Here is a 16,894-nt window from a genome sequence, read left to right as displayed (position 1 = left end):
CGCGTATTACCTTTCGCTAGGATAAACCTTTGACCAACAAATAATATACTCCAAACTTGTTTGGTTAGGAGTAGTCATAACTATGACTTTTACCATGAATATCGACTAGTATAATACGAGTCATGTGTCACCAAACTTTACACATTTGCTTGCATCAATTTTGTGGGTAAAAGTAACTTGTTTGGTGTGGAATAGATTCCGCCCCATATTTTTCAGTTTTATTTTTGCAGTGCATTTTTCTCTCATACTTAATAAGTGACTTAACTTTATCTAGATTCAGATCTACCTAGATGTATTTTAGTTATAGACACCTACGTACATGGAGAAAGTTGAGATACTTATTTTAGGATGGAGGAAGTACTTAATCTATCCCACATAGGTGGCGCGGGTGTTTTAAGATTTAAGTTTGGTTATCAATTTGACTAACAAAATATTAGTTGTATTTGATGAAGATATATGATTAAATCCGTATTTGAATAAGTTTGTAATACTTTCTATGATCCATAATAAGTGTCAGGAACTTAGTACAAAATTCTCGATACTTATTTAGAATAGGTGGGAGTAATATATATTTTTTTAATAATAATTGATGTATGTATTATTTATCAAATTAGTGGTCAAAGCTAAAATAGAAAAAAAAACTAAGATGGCACATGCATTGGGATAAGGGAGTACAAACAAATTACAAAAAGAGTATAAATCACCACACCTCTAAACTAAACTAAGCTAAATAAGGAAATTAGGTCAATTTATGTGGATAGAGACAGAGAGAGGAGGCGGTATGGTTTCCTGTGTTTCTCGTCGGCTACACCGCTGGTCCAACCCGTCAGTTGTGGCCCTTGGGGCATTGGAGTTGTGGCGGATCATAGCCGCTCGCCGGCGGGAGGGTCTTCGGCATTATTTTTTGTAGTTTCGGTTTCTTTTCGGGATGGTGAGGCGGTCGCAAAAATCCCAAAATCAAAATAAGGTTACCGTCACTCCGGTGGTGTGCCTAGTGCTAACAGAGGATGCATGGGTTGTGGTTTTCGTGTTCCTTAATTTGGTTTTAGTCTACTTCTTCCGATTAGTCTCATCGTGGAGGATGATTGCTGCTCTCATGCGTTGGTTATTTGGGGCATTAGGACTTCATGATTATGTACTACAACAAGCATTATCTGGCTTCGGTAATGGAGGGGCGAAGACGGTGGTGCGCCTTCAACTCGGTCCCGTAGTTGTTGTTAGGGGTTTGATAGATCTATTTACAAGTTTTTATTTTCCTTTAAGCTTTTTATACTATAATTATTAATAAATCGGCAGATCTCTTCACAAGAAAAACTCAATTTATGTGATATCAATGGATACAAAATCCGGTTGGTCCAGCTATCATCATGCATGTTTCTCTTTCGTTTGTTTGACCTCTTTTTCTCCATGTAAAAGAGGACGTAGAGGGGGGATTGTCAAATGAAACAATCAAAGGTGCTGTGAAAGGCAAACGAAACAATCGAAATCCAATGTGCATGTTGACAGCGCATTGGTCAGTGGGCCCTGTTGGCAGTAGCTCAGGAGCACAAGTCCAGACGTCGTGAGCAAACCCTCCATCTGCGAGATGCGGCAACTAGCCAAGAAACCGACAGGTGGGACAGGCAAAGCGAGGCTAGCGTGCGCGTGGCCAGATGCTCATGTCGCGGAGGGTGTACGACACGTGGCTAACAAACCACGACGCTGTTGGGCCTTTGGCTGGCTCGCTCGTGTTCGGTGTCCCGCCACGTTGGTTCTCTTCTGTTTGGTCGTGGTGGGGAAGGGATCCCGCCTTGCGGGGCAACTTGCACAACTTGCGTCGTCCTCTCTTCTCTGCCATCTGCTGTGACGCCGAGCCGAGCCAAGCCGTTCCGACAAGCTATCATTGCTCGGCTAGACTAAGGGGCGTGCTTGACATTTTCACGGAGATCTTGCCACCGGAAATATGATTCACGGACCAAATCTAAATTTAAGCTATACATCTAGTTTAGACGGTAACAAAATATTTTTGGTTTATTTGTGTCGAAATTTGGCTGTTTGGTTTTATATGTGTTGATGTTGTGATAACCATTTCTCGGAAGTGATGACATTACCACATGTACTACTATATAAACTAAAAGGCAGTATATGGAACTAAATGTAACACTAAGTGCGCATTTGGTAGCCTTCATGGACCTTGGTACGCACCGGCCCAACAAATTTCGGTCCGTTTGGATGCCTGCAGCTCACTGCGTTCTTGCATGAATGGGTTTTAAAGCTCCCCCGGGACAGGCCTGTAGGAACGCCTGAAATGACAGTTTCTCCAGGGCCAGGCCCATTGCGGCCAGAAGCCTGCACGCGTGGAGAAGGGAGGCGGAAACGCTGCGTCCCTTCGGGAACACGCGCCATAATTAGGGTCACCGTTCCCTCTCCTTCCTCTCACTCGCGACCTCCTCCAAACTGTCACATCACCCGGCGGTTCCCTTCCCGCCGACCAATCCACCGCACCGCCGCACGGAGGAGCACCGGTACCGGAGGAGGAGACATCGGCGAGCAGCACCGCGACATCGGCCGCAATCTGCTCCGCAGCCTTCATCGGCATCTCGATTTCGCCTGCGACCTCGATCTCGTCCTCGGCCGGAACAATAGCGGTAACGACCTCTACTTCTCACCTTCGTACTCGTTCTGGCAGAGCATGCCATTCTCGGGCATTTCCGACGACATGCACATTAGATCTGCTAGGGTTTCCGTTAGGATAGCGGTCGGATTGACGTTTGCAGGTGTTCGTCCCCATTTATTCATGTTCTTGTCCAGTTCTTGCTTTTCACGGTCTCGATTTGTTTAGATCTGTTACTCTAGTATCGGATTGCGGTAGATCCTTCCTAGATCGGGATTTGGATTGGTGAAACTGGCAGATCTTACTGTGCATGCAAAGAAGGGAAGGGTTTTTTGTGTTGGGGTTTAGCATGTTGAGATTGCTGTGCGGAATGAGTTGCGGTAGTTTGTTGTAGATTGTGTAGTTTCTGATTGAACTAGGCCGATGATTGTAACCGGTAATCATAGTGTGAGGAGATGATTGATCTGAACCTATGGCATGCCTGAACATCACCATGTCATTGGTTCAGATCAAACATCTCCTCCATATGTGCTCATTGTATGAGGCCTATGCTACCTTGCTTTCCATGTTTGTAATTCTTCAGTTTTTCAATGACCAATGATTTAACTATGGCACAATGGAAGGCAGGGTGCTGCCATCAAACTTAGTCGTGTGTGTCATATTACTTGCACACTAGACTTAGTTTGCGGACAGTCCCTTTGCCTGCCGTGTGATCTAATATATGAGGCCTCATTTTGTTTGTCTAGTGTATTGGCCAATGATTCAACAATGGCACACTGGAAGGCAAGATGCTGCCCTCAAATTTAGTCATGTGTGCCATATTATTTGCACACTAGACTTAGTTTGGGGACATTCCTTTTGCATGCCGTATGATCCTACATATGAGGCCGCATTTTGTTTGTCTACTGCATTGGCCAATGATTGAACAATGGCACACTGGAAGGCAAGGTGCTTCCCTCAAACTTAGTCGTGGGTGTGTGATTTCTTGCACACTAGACTTAGTTTGAGGGCAGTCCCTTGAACTGCCATGTGATCCAATGTATGAGGCATCACATGTTTTCAATGTTCGTTTTCATCTACATACTTGTGAGCATGCACACCTCTAATGGCATGTGTTCTTGTGGCAGACTGAGAAGCTCAAGCTTGGGTCACCTGAGACCCCGACGAGGGACCGTCCAAGAAGCAAAGGGCGGCTAACGTCGGCCACTTCCAGTCGGACGTAGGGCCGGACCAGTTCATGTGCATCGTCTTCAAGCCAACCTTCAACCGACTACGGATCCCTCATGATTTCGTCAGGTGGTTCGGAGAAATCCATTTGAACATCATCGTCACCACCAACAATGGCTGCTACTGGAGGATGGCTACGGTGAGAGAAGGCGATGACGCATACATCGACCAGGGGTGGGCGGCCTTCGCCGTCGCTCATCAGTTACAGATAGGCCAGTTCCTCGTCTTTAAGAAGGTGTCCACCTTCCAGTACAATGTGGTGATCTTCGACTACACCTGCACTGAGGTGATGACCATGTGACGTTACCATGGCGACGCCACCAGGTGTGTCGTCTTCCAAAGTCATGTCTGAAGCTTACCTAGTCTGTGTGTAGTTGTTGTTCCTGTCGTCTGTTGAACTATGATCGTCTATGGTGTGTCGTGAACTATGATCGTCCTGTGTCGTGAACTATGACCGTGTTTGAACTATGATCAGTGCTAAGTTTGTCTGAACTGTGAATTGTGTTCTTGCTTGTGCTGTTGATCGCTGATAACCTCACCAACGAAGGTAAGAGGTAAGCAGAAGCAGTTTCTGGGTTGCAACCAAACAACAAGGGCGCCGTTCTGGGCTGCTACAAGGCCTGAAAACCGACCTACCAAACGGGCAGAGCCCAAATCTCCACGGGGCTGAAAAAACTATATGCAGACCACCAAACAACGTGGCTTTTATGGCCCATGGCCTGTCTGCGACGCGTGGGTGACTCCTTCCCGCTGCGCCAGTGGTGCAGGAAACTGATGCAGGCAACCAAACACGCCCTAAATTAACGATATTTAGCCCTAGCCACTAGCAAACATCAGTTTGTGGACATGTTACCTTGCTACAATTAAATAGTAGTTCACCACAAGTACGAGTTACATACACATAAAAGGAGTTCATAAAATACAACGGCACATCTCCCGATCTTTACTTCATCTTCAAATTCTGGTGTTGCCTCTGTTAGAGCAACTCTAACAGTTACTGAAAAACGAGCCGAAACCGAAAAATTCTGGCGAGTTTACGGGTTCAGGCCGAAATAGTCCCAGAGCAGAGCCCGAACTCGCGACCCGGCCCTTAAACAGAGTTGGGGGGCCCGACAAACTCGACGGCCGCCCCATATTTATACAAGGCATGGGGGCGAGTTGGGTTCCAAAACCCTACTCCCCTGCCCCCGCCGCCGCCGCTCCGCCGCGCCTCTGCTCCACCTCCGACGACAAATTGGGTCACCGTCCTCGGCTCTTCCGGTCAGCCGCCACCACCCCTCCCTTCGCAATGGCGCGTGCAAGACGGGCCAGTAGGGGAGGAGGCCGAATCGGTGGCGGGAAGTTTCCACCGCGTTCGCCGGGTGTGCGGTCGGAGGCGGACCACGCGAGGCGGGCGTGCTCCGATGGATCTTGGAAGCGGGCGGCACACAAGTGGCCGCGTAGGTTCGTGCGCCGTCCTACGCGCTCGGAGGCTCGCGAAGGGGAAGCGGAGGCACCGCCCGCCGGCTCATGCAGCCCGCCGCTGCCGGCGCTTCCTCCGTGCGGCGATGACAACGACGACAACGAGGAAGACGGGCCGCCTCTCACCTGCGGAAGCTCGGCGGAGGCGACACTGTTCGAGGTGGCCGCGCTCGTCCTCGCGTAGGCGTCGCCGGGGCGCGAAAAACCTTCCTCCGCCGGTAGAACAGCCCCGTTGACAATCCCGAGGCTAATTTCGTAGTTTTATTAGTCAAATTAGCGAGGCAGTGTAGGTTTAGTTAACTATTTTAATTAGTATTTGTAAATTATGTTCGAACGTAGCTCGATCGGATCAAGATTTTTTTTCATTTCGCATGATCATCGGCGCGACTTTTGATTTTCTTTTTTCAATTCGCGTTTTCGGTTTTTCTAATCTGCGCGACTAAAAACATCCAAACTGAAAAATTCAGGAGACCAAATTCCGTGTTTTCAGTTTAAAAAAATACGGGCATTACTAAAGATGCTCTTAGCATACATAGCGTCAGCCTACTCCCGCCTCTTGGTCTTTCAGTACTCATTGTCAGTAGGACCGACACCATATGGCCAGCATCAGCATCGTCAATCCTCATATCATTCTTGTGGGTTTTAAGGCCTTAGAGAATATATAATTTATATTCAGCTACTCGTAGGTTCGACACTTAAATACTTATTGAATTGTACTACGGTGATTTCCTGCACTTAGGGATTATCACCAGCTATGGGAGGCGAATCGGCCGGTCCCATCGTGGGATGCCAGCCTACCAGGCGAAGACTGGTACATCGACTCCCTCCGCGTGACGGTCCCTCATGTGCCTCATTCAGGACAAGAGTGGCGCAATGAGGTCCGGCTCCACCACTTCATCCTGCCTCCAGATCTATGATCCGACGTTCGACATCAACTCGTACAATTGGATCATGTTTGGGACGTGGGAATTCAATCAGCGCCGCCGAGTGGGATACCTCGGTGAAGTCGGATTGTTCAAGCGGGAACTCGTGAGCGGCCTCACGAACAACGACGAGGGCGATAAAGAGGAGCCGGACGGCGACGGGCAGTCTGACGAGCACTTCGACGACAGCGGCGCAGCGTGTTATCCGGAGCACCAGCCGTCGGATCTCAACGAGGACGAGGCCATCCAACTCGCCATTCCCCAGAGCAAGCTCGCCCAGTGGGATGGCATCGCCGTTCATCGTCACGAGTCTGTTTTGGCGCAGGGGATATCGGTGACACCTCCGTTGACTACGAAGGGCGAGGCACGCGGCCTAACGACTGCTCCTTCCGTGATGTGGGATCTGTGGTCTGATTCGACGGTGTTGGCTACCATTCATCCTCCTCCTCCCGCGTCGTCGGTATACCGTCTGCCACTGCTGGTGCTGGACTGGCCATGGGAGATGACGGAAATCGTCGACCTCACCGACGACGACCAGACGCCCAGTAGATTTCCACTCTGTTTTTAGATTATCTTATGTTTTCCGACGACTAAGTGGACACCATATTAACTATGTATCTCTATCAAGTAGATGCGCAGGGACATTTTTCGCATCCGTTTATATTGTGCCGCTCGAGATGACCTAAGGGCATCTCCTGCGAGGCGATCCATCATGTTCTGGCCATCCCGAAACAGTCCGTGCAGATTGACGGACAGGCATCGCACGCTCTAGCGGCGCAACTCAAATGGACCGATCCATCCATGCTCCAAATTTGGGTCTGAGATGCGTCGGGCCGAACAATGCACACGACCTCCTATATCCTCCCGGACCCTCCAGTAGTGGTATGCGCGTCCTTCGCGTGGCCACTTTGGGCCCTCCCAAAATGGTCAAGACAAACTGAATAGGTCACATGGCTGAAACCATTGGCCTAACCGATCGGACATCGGTTCAATTTATAAACGCGACGCAGCCTAAAGGGATAAAATTGGACCATTTAAATGACCTTTTTGGTCGCCCTGCTCGAGTTGACTGTGGGACCGGTGGAACCCCGTTAGAGAAAGTACAATAAGTCCTAGTCAGCTTGCTACAAGGATTATAATAACATATTTGCATCTAGTTGGAGATGAGAGAGGATGTAAGTGGGATGTTATGCAAGAGCTAGCCCTAACACGTGCTTCTAGGCAATTGTGTGATTGAAAGGTGGGTCATCCATTAAAAAAGAAGTACATTCTTAGAGGAAGTACAATAGAATCTAGTCAATTGTCTATAAGATATTAAATAATATATTTTAAATGAGTTAGAGGAGAGAGAAGGGGAGAGAGAAGGGAGGTGGGCTGTTATGCAATAGCCAACTCTTGCACGTGCTCCTAAGCATTTTGTGAGAGTGAAAGGTGGACCATATATTAGTAAAGTACTTCATCCTTATAGCTAACTATTGTACATGTTAGCTATATGGTGACTACAAATGACATGACATCTTGTTATAGCTAGCAGCTGGCTATACTATTGAAATGAAATTACTCTTATAGCTAAGGGCATCTCCAACGGGGCGACGCAAACGGACGATGTGCGATCGTTTGCGTTCGCGCGGACCGAAAATGCGTCTGCACCCTGCTCCAGCAGGGCGACGCATCGTGTCCGGGGCATCCGCAGCAACGCAAACGCGGCGCAAATATGCGGCATGTTTGCGTCTCTGCGGATGCTGCGCGGTTGCTCCGAGCGTCCGCCCGCTTCACCCAAGGGCCCGCCTGACAGCGAGCCTGTATCAAGGGCATCGCTTTCGCAGCCAGCGCTTCCGAGGTCAGCGCTTCCGCGTCTGCGCCGCACCCTTCGCCTTCAATGTAGCGGATGCCTGTTCTGCGCGCGCACTGGCGGGCGGTGGCTAGGCTTATGCGACACCTTCAATGGCATCGTTTCCCGCGTGCGGCCGGCCTTAAAAGTCGACCGACACAGTTTCTGCCCTCGCCTACACCTCCACACCCACCTCCACCGCCGTGTGCCGCCGCAGCACCATGGGGAAGAAGAAGAACGACTTCGAGGCGTCCGGCAACGGCACCAAGAAGGGGGAGCGGGCGCAGAGGGTGCCGCTGCCCGTTGACGCGGGGAGGCTGATGCACGGGAGTTGGACGCCGTGCGACGCCTGGTTGGGCGTGCAATTGCCTGGCGGCTCAGCTACCACCGGGTGCCCGTCCCTCCCGTGCCTACGCGCGAGCCAGATAGGAGCGTCGAGATCCGGCGAAGGAGGCGGTACCTGCCGCCGGACCTCCGCGCCTGTCCGGCGTACGCCATCGACTCCGACAGCTGGCGCATGTATCTCGTGTCCGAGAGGGATGATACGTCTCAAACGTATCCATAATTTCTTATGTTCCATGCTACTTTTATGATGATACTCACATGTTTTATACACACTTTATGTAATTATTATGCATTTTCCGGCACTAAACTATTGACGAGATGCCGAAGAGCCAGTTGCTGTTTTCTGCTGTTTTTGGTTTCAGAAATCCTACAAAGGAAATATTCTCGGAATTGGACGAAACCAACGCCCAGGGTCTTATTTTTCCACGAAGCTTCCAGAAGACCGAAGGGGGTACGAAGTGGGGCCACAAGGGCCCGTACCCATAGGCCGACGCGGCCAGGGAGGGGCCCGCGTCGCCCTATGGTGTGGGTCCCTCGCGCCGCCTCCAACCCTACCCTTCCGCCTACTTAAAGCCTTCGTCGCGAAACCCCCCTGTACCGAGAGCCACGATACGGAAAACCTTCCAGAGATGCAGCCACCGCCAATCCCATCTCGGGGGATTCAGGAGATCGCCTTCGGCACCCTGCCGGAGAGGGGAATCATCTCCCGGAGGGCTCTTCATCGCCATGATCGCCTCCGGATTGATGTGTGAGTAGTTCACCCCTGGACTATGGGTCCATAGCAGTAGCTAGATGGTTGTCTTCTCCTCATTATGCTATCATGTTAGATCTTGTGAGCTGCCTATCATGATCAAGATCATCTATTTGTAATGCTACATGTTGTGTTTGTTGGGATCCGATGAATATGGAATACTATGTCAAGTTGATTATCAATCTATCATATGTGTTGTTTATGTTCTTGCATGCTCTCCGTTGCTAGTAGAGGCTCTGGCCAAGTTGATACTTGTGACTCCAAGAGGGAGTATTTATGCTCGATAGTGGGTTCATGCCTCCATTGAATCTGGGACAGTGACAGAAAGTTCTAAGGTTGTGGATGTGATGTTGCCACTACGGATAAAACATCAATGCTTTGTCTAAGAATATTTGTGTTGATTACATTACGCACCATACTTAATGCAATTGTCTCTTGTTTGCAACTTAATACTGGAAGGGGTTCGGATGATAACCTGAAGGTGGACTTTTTAGGCATAGATGCATGCTGGATAGCGGTCTATGTACTTTGTCGTAATGCCCTGATTAAATCTCATAGTACTCATCGTGATATGTATGTGCATTGTTACGCCCTCTCTATTTGTCAATTGCCCAACTGTAATTTGTTCACCCAACATGCTATTTATCTTATGGGAGAGACACCACTAGTGAACTGTGGACCCCGGTCCATTCTTTACATCTGAAATACAATCTACTGCAATACTTGCTCTTTACTGTTCTTCGCAAACAAACATCATCTTCCACACTATACGGTTATCCTTTGTTTTCAGCAAGCCGGTGAGATTGATAACCTCACTGTTACGTTGGGGCAAAGTACTTTGATTGTGTTGTGCAGGTTCCACGTTGGCGCCGGAATCCCTGGTGTTGCGCTGCACTACACTCCGTCACCAACAACCTTCACGTGTTCCTTGACTCCTACTGGTTCGATAACCTTGGTTTCTTACTGAGGGAAAACTTGCTACTGTACGCATCACACCTTCCTCTTGGGGTTCCCAACGGACGTGTGTCAACTGCACGCATCAAGCTCTTTTTCTGGCGCCATTGCCGGGGAGATCAAGACACGCTGCAAGGGGAGTCTCCCACATCCAATCTCTTTACTTTGTTTTTGTCTTGCTTTACTTTATTTTATTTACTGCTTAGTTTGTTCTCTATATCAAAAACACAAAAAAATTAGTTGCTAGATTTACTTTATTTAGTTGCGTTCTCTATATTAAAAAACACAAAAAAATTAGTTACTTACATTTACTTTATTTACCTTTTGTTTATTTCATCATGTTTCCTCCTAAGTTCACTCTGAAAGATATACCGTTAGGACGAGGGTCTATCATTGGAAGAGATAATATAGAAGCATTTTTCACTCATGTTAGTAAGGTTGAAGATTTTGAAGATAGATCCTTGGTAAAAAATGTTCCTACTTATGAAAGTGCTACTTCCTGTTTAGTACACATGTTAGAAACTAGATTTGTTAATCTCAATCCTATAATCCAACATATGTTTCTTACACTCTCTGATATGGAAAGAGGAGAAAAGAGAGATTTTGTTTTAGAGGTCCTTCTTAGAGAATTTGGTGATATAGCTAAAGAAGCTAGAAAAGTTTTTATTAAGCATAAGAGGCTTGGCTTGTATACCGATGTTGCAAGAACACTTGAAAATATGAACATGGATAGAATAAAGTACACTAATAATGTTAATGATGGTGGGGAGATTAAAGTACCGATACCTAGTAAGCTCCTAGGAATGCATGAAGCTCTAGAAAATAACTATGCTTGGCTTGTTCCTGAAAATTTGTTTGATGAGGATAGTAAGCCTAGGAGCAACGAAAGAGGAGTTACTTACATAGACAAGATACAATGCATAGTTGAGAAAACTCCAAACCCCTCTGTTGATGCTTCATCTCTTGATAATACTTGATTCACACTTTCTGCGCCTAGCTGAAAGGCGTTAAAGAAAAGCGCTTATGGGAGACAACCCATTATTTTACTTCTGCACTTTTGTTTTATATTTGAGTCTTGGAAGTTGTTACTACTGTAGCAACCTCTCCTTATCTTTATTTTATTGCATTGTTGTGCCAAGTAAAGTCTTTGATAGTAATGTTGATACTAGATTTGGATTACTGCGCAGAAACAGATTTCTTGCTGTCACGAAATTTAGCAGCCCCGTCTGTAGTTAACTCAGAAAATTCTGCCAATTTACGTGCGTAATCCTCAGATATGTACGCAACTTTCACTCAATTTGAGCTTTTTCATCTGAGCAAGTTAAGTGCCCCAGAAAAAATTCGTCTTTACGGACTATTCTGTTTTGACAGATTCTGCCTTTTATTTCGCATTGCCTCTTTTGCTATGTTTGATGGATTTTTTTGTTCCATTAACTTTCAGTAGCTTTGTGCAATGTCCAGAAGTGTTAATAATGATTATGACACATCTGAATATATGAATTTTCAATTATGCACTAACCCTCTAATGAGTTTGTTTCGAGTTTGGTGTGGAGGAAGTTTTCAAGGGTCAAGAGAGGAGGATGATACAATATGATCAAGAAGAGTGAAAAGTCTAAGCTTGGGGATGCCCCCGTGGTTTATCCCTGCATATTTCAAGAAGACTCAAGCATCTAAGCTTGGGGATGCCCAAGGCATCCCCTTCTTCATCGACAACTTATCAGGTCACCTCTAGTGAAACTATATTTTTATTCAGTCACATCTTATGTGCTTTACTTGGAGCGTCTGTTTGCTTTTATTTTTATTTTTGTTTGAATAAAATCGGATCCTAGCATTCTTTGTATGGGAGAGAGACACGCTCCGCTGTTGCATATGAACACATGTGTTCTTTGTGCTACTTTTAATGTTCATGGCGAAGGTTGGAAACTGCTTCGTTCATTGTTATATGGTTGGAAACGGAAAATTCTTCATGTGGTAATTGGTATAATGTCTTGAATAATTTGATACTTGGCAATTGTTGTGCTCATATAGATTATGTTTAAGCTCTTGCATCATGTACTTTGCACCTATTAATGAAGAACTACATAGAGCTTGTTAAAATTTGGTTTGCATGATTGGTCTCTCTAAGTCTAGATATTTTCTGGTTAAGGTGTTTGAACAACAAGGAAGACAGTGTAGAGTCTTATAATGCTTGCAATATGTTCTTATGTAAGTTTTGCTGTACCCGGTTATACTTGAGTTTGCTTCAAACAACCTTGCTAGCCTAAGCCTTGTACTGAGAGGGAACTCTTCTCGTGCATCCAAATCCTTGAGCCAAAATCCATGCCATTTGTGTCCACCATACCTACCTACTACATGGTATTTCTCTGCCATTCCAAAGTACATTACTTGAGTGCTACCTTTAAAATTCTATTCTTTGCCTTTACAATACATAGCTCATGGGAAAATAGCCTTAAAAACTATTGTGGTATTGAATATGCTGCTATGTATCTTATTTCTTATAAGTTGTTTGTTGAGCGGTAACCATGTTTCTGGGGACGCCATCAACTTTTACACCTTTGTTGGATATCATGTGAGTTGCTATGCATTTTCGTCTTGTCTGAAGTAAGGGCGATTTTCATGATCAAATGGTTTGAGTATGCATATTGTTAGAGAAGAACATTGGGCCGCTAACTAAAGCCATGAATCATGGTGGAAGTTTCAGTTTGGACACAAATCCTCAATCTCTTATGAGAATATTATCTGTTGTTGAATGCTTAAGCATTAAAAGAGGAGTCCGTTATCTGTTGTCTATGTTGTCCCGGTATGGATGTCTAAGTTGAGAATAATCAAAAGCGAGAAATCCAATGCGAACTTTCGCCTTAGACCTCTGTACATGCGGCATAGAGGTACCCCTTTGTGACACTTGGTTGAAACATATGTTATGCAATGATAATCCGTGTTAATCCAAGCTAATTAGGACAAGGTGCGGGCACTATTAGTATTCTATGCATGAGGCTTGCAACTTATAGGATGTCTTATACATAACACATATGATTTATTACTACCGTTGACAAAATTGTTTCTATGTTTTCAAAATGAAAAGCTCTAGCACAAAAATAGTAATCCATGCTTCCCTCTGCGAAGGGCCATTCTTCTACTTTATGTTGAGTCAGTTTACCTACTTCTTTCTATCTTAGAAGCAAACACTTGTGTTAACTGTGTGCATTGATTCTTACATATCTACCTATTGCACTTGTTATATTGCTTTATGTTGACAATTATCCATGAGATAAACATGTTGAAGTTGAAAGCAATCGCTGAAACTTATATCTTCCTTTGTGTTGCTTCAAAGCTTTCTACTAAGAATTTATTGCTTTATGAGTTAACTGTTATGCAAGTCTTATTGATGCTTGTCTTGAAAGTACTATTCATGAAAAGTCTTTGCTATATGATTCAGTTATTTACTCATTGTCTTTACCATTGCTTCGAATCGTTGCATTCATCTCATATGCTTTACAATAGTATTGATCAAGATTATGATAGCATGTCACTTCAGAAATTATCCTTGTTATCGTTTACCTACTCGAGGGCGAGTAGGAACTAAGCTTGGGGATGCTTGATACGTCTCAAACGTATCCATAATTTCTTATGTTTCATGCTACTTTTATGATGATACTCACATGTTTTATACACACTTTATGTCATTATTATGCATTTTCCGGCACTAACCTATTGACGAGATGCCGAAGAGCCAGTTGTTATTTTCTGCTGTTTTTGGTTTCAGAAATCCTACAAAGGAAATATTCTCGGAATTGGACGAAATCAACGCCCAGTGTCTTATTTTTCCACGAAGCTTCCAGAAGACCGAAGGGGATACGAAGTGGGGCCACGAGGGCCCGTACCCATAGGCCGACGCGGCCAGGGAGGGGCCCGCGGCGCCCTATGGTGTGGGTCCCTCGCGCCGCCTCCAACCCTACCCTTCCGCCTACTTAAAGCCTTCGTCGCGAAACCCCCTGTACCGAGAGCCACGATACGGAAAACCTTCCAGAGATGCAGCCACCGCCAATCCCATCTCGGGGGATTCGGGAGATCGCCTCCGGCACCCTGCCGGAGAGGGGAATCATCTCCCGGAGGGCTCTTCATCGCCATGATCGCCTCCGGATTGATGTGTGAGTAGTTCACCCCTGGACTATGGGTCCATAGCAGTAGCTAGATGGTTGTCTTCTCCTCATTGTGCTATCATGTTAGATCTTGTGAGCTGCCTATCATGATCAAGATCATCTATTTGTAATGCTACATGTTGTGTTTGTTGGGATCCGATGAATATGGAATACTATGTCAAGTTGATTATCAATCTATCATATGTGTTGTTTCTGTTCTTGCATGCTCTCCGTTGCTAGTAGAGGCTCTGGCCAAGTTGATACTTGTGACTCCAAGAGGGAGTATTTATGCTCGATAGTGGGTTCATGCCTCCACTGAATCTGGGACAGTGACAGAAAGTTCTAAGGTTGTGGATGTGCTGTTTCCACTACGGATAAAACATCAATGCTTTGTCTAAGGATATTTGTGTTGATTATATTACGCACCATACTTAATGCAATTGTCTGTTGTTTGCAACTTAATACTGGAAGGGGTTCGGATGATAACCTGAAGGTGGACTTTTTAGGCATAGATGCATGCTGGATAGCGGTCTATGTACTTTGTCGTAATGCCCTGATTAAATCTCATAGTACTCATCGTGATATGTATGTGCATTGTTATGCCCTCTCTATTTGTCAATTGTCCAACTGTAATTTGTTCACCCAACATGCTATTTATCTTATGGGAGAGACACCACTAGTGAACTGTGGACCCCGGTCCATTCTTTACATCTGAAATACAATCTACTGCAATACTTGTTCTTTACTGTTTTTCGCAAACAAACATCATCTTCCACACTATACGGTTAATCCTTTGTTTTCAGCAAGCCGGTGAGATTGACAACCTCACTGTTACGTTGGGGCAAAGTACTTTGATTGTGTTGTGCAGGTTCCACGTTGGCGCCGGAATCCCTGGTGTTGCGCCGCACTACACTCCGTCACCAACAACCTTCACGTGTTCCTTGACTCCTACTGGTTCGATAACCTTGGTTTCTTACTGAGGGAAAACTTGCTACTGTACGCATCACACCTTCCTCTTGGGGTTCCCAACGGACATGTGTCAACTGCACGCATCAAGGGATCGGAGGAGGAGGGCGGGCTTCATGGGCGACAGGGACTTTCCCTTCGACCGTCCACCGCCACCTCATCCTCGAAGACAGCAGGCACCGACGTGTGCGCAGTACGACGACGATGACTACGGCGACGACTACATCGAGGCGCTAGCGTACCACAACGAGGAGGTCAAGATGACAACGATGACTATGTCGCGGTCGTCTTCCAGGAATGGCATCAGGCCATGGCGGATGGCCGGAAGTTTGAGTTTCCGGACAATATGATGGACGATGAGGCCGCGAGGCTCGGCGTCCTCGTCTCAGAGAACGACCGACCTGTGCAGCCGCCGCTACCCCGGTACGCCACCGGCATCATGCCGCTAGGCCTGTCGGAGGATGAAGCCCTACGACTGGCGCTACAGGACCCAGTCGCGCCACAACCGCCACCGTACAACCCGTGGGAGCCCCCACCTCAGCCCTGGGCTCCTCAGCCTCCGCCACAGCCTGGGCGCCTCCACCTCCGCCACAGCCACAACCCTGGGTGCCTCCACCTCCAGCACTGCCGGTGCGGCCGGCGTACGTTCCGCCGGTTCCCAACTGTGGGTGGTTCCGGAGCTCGTCGTGATCGACAGCGACGAGGAGAACCAGTAGGCGCAGATGTTCTTAGTTTTTTTTTACTATGTAAATTATGTTTTCATGTTATAAAAAATGGAAATTCGAGCAAAAAAACCATCGTGCCGCTGGAGCCAACCCGACGCAAACGGAAGCGCAGTCGATTTCGACCATTTTGGCACCTATACTATTTGAGTTGGTCTTAGGGCATCTCCAGCGGGCCGACGCATTTCAGACGTCCGAAATGTCCGTTTGCGTCGGCCCGCGGACGCGTTGTGGCCCAGGGCGACCGTTTGCGTCGGGGGTACCTCCAGCGGTGCGAACGCATAGTTTATCCGGGGACAGCGTCAAGGTCGCTAATGGCGTTTTACGTCCCGTCGAGGACTGCCGCCGGCGATTAACTGTTCCCGCGCGACGACGATCGTTCTCGCGCGTGCCCAATACATTGGCAAGTTTCGCCGGCGTTTCGCGCGCGCGGGAAACGCCCTGCGCGCCAACGCCGTTTCCCGCCCCGCCGTGGCTATATATGGTGGACACCGCCGGGGGCTACGGGCACACCTCAAGCTAACCCTACCATCCATCCATGGCGGACCACATGAGTTGGGAGCACGTTGTTCACATGTGCCGCCAGCTCCACCCGGAGGAGGAGGAGGACGAGGTAGCCGCCGCCGGCGTTGAGGCCCAGCAGCTGGACCTAGAGGTCGCGGAGGCGGAGGCGGCAAAGCGCGCGGAAGGGCGCCTCGCAGCGACTAGGGCGGAGATCGCCAACGCCATGGCCGAGCTCGCGGAGGCGCGGGCGGCCATCGCGGCCCCTCCGGCCGACGCCGTCATCCACGACATCGCGGACGACGACCCCCCCGTGCCCAAGCGCTTTCGAGTGCGCCGGTGAGCGCCGAGTTCGCTCGCTCGCGTCCTTCGAGTCCTGGCCGGGGACGCCCGCCGCCGCCAGGCTTGGGTGGCGGAGGAGGAAGCCGCCGGCTATGCGACGGCCATGGCTCGGGGGTTAATGTGCTCCGACCTGGACTCG

The sequence above is a fragment of the Lolium perenne genome, chromosome 4 (genome assembly GCF_019359855.2).
Source record: "Lolium perenne isolate Kyuss_39 chromosome 4, Kyuss_2.0, whole genome shotgun sequence".
Lineage (NCBI taxonomy): Eukaryota > Viridiplantae > Streptophyta > Magnoliopsida > Poales > Poaceae > Lolium > Lolium perenne.
This window is presented reverse-complemented; position numbering follows the sequence as displayed.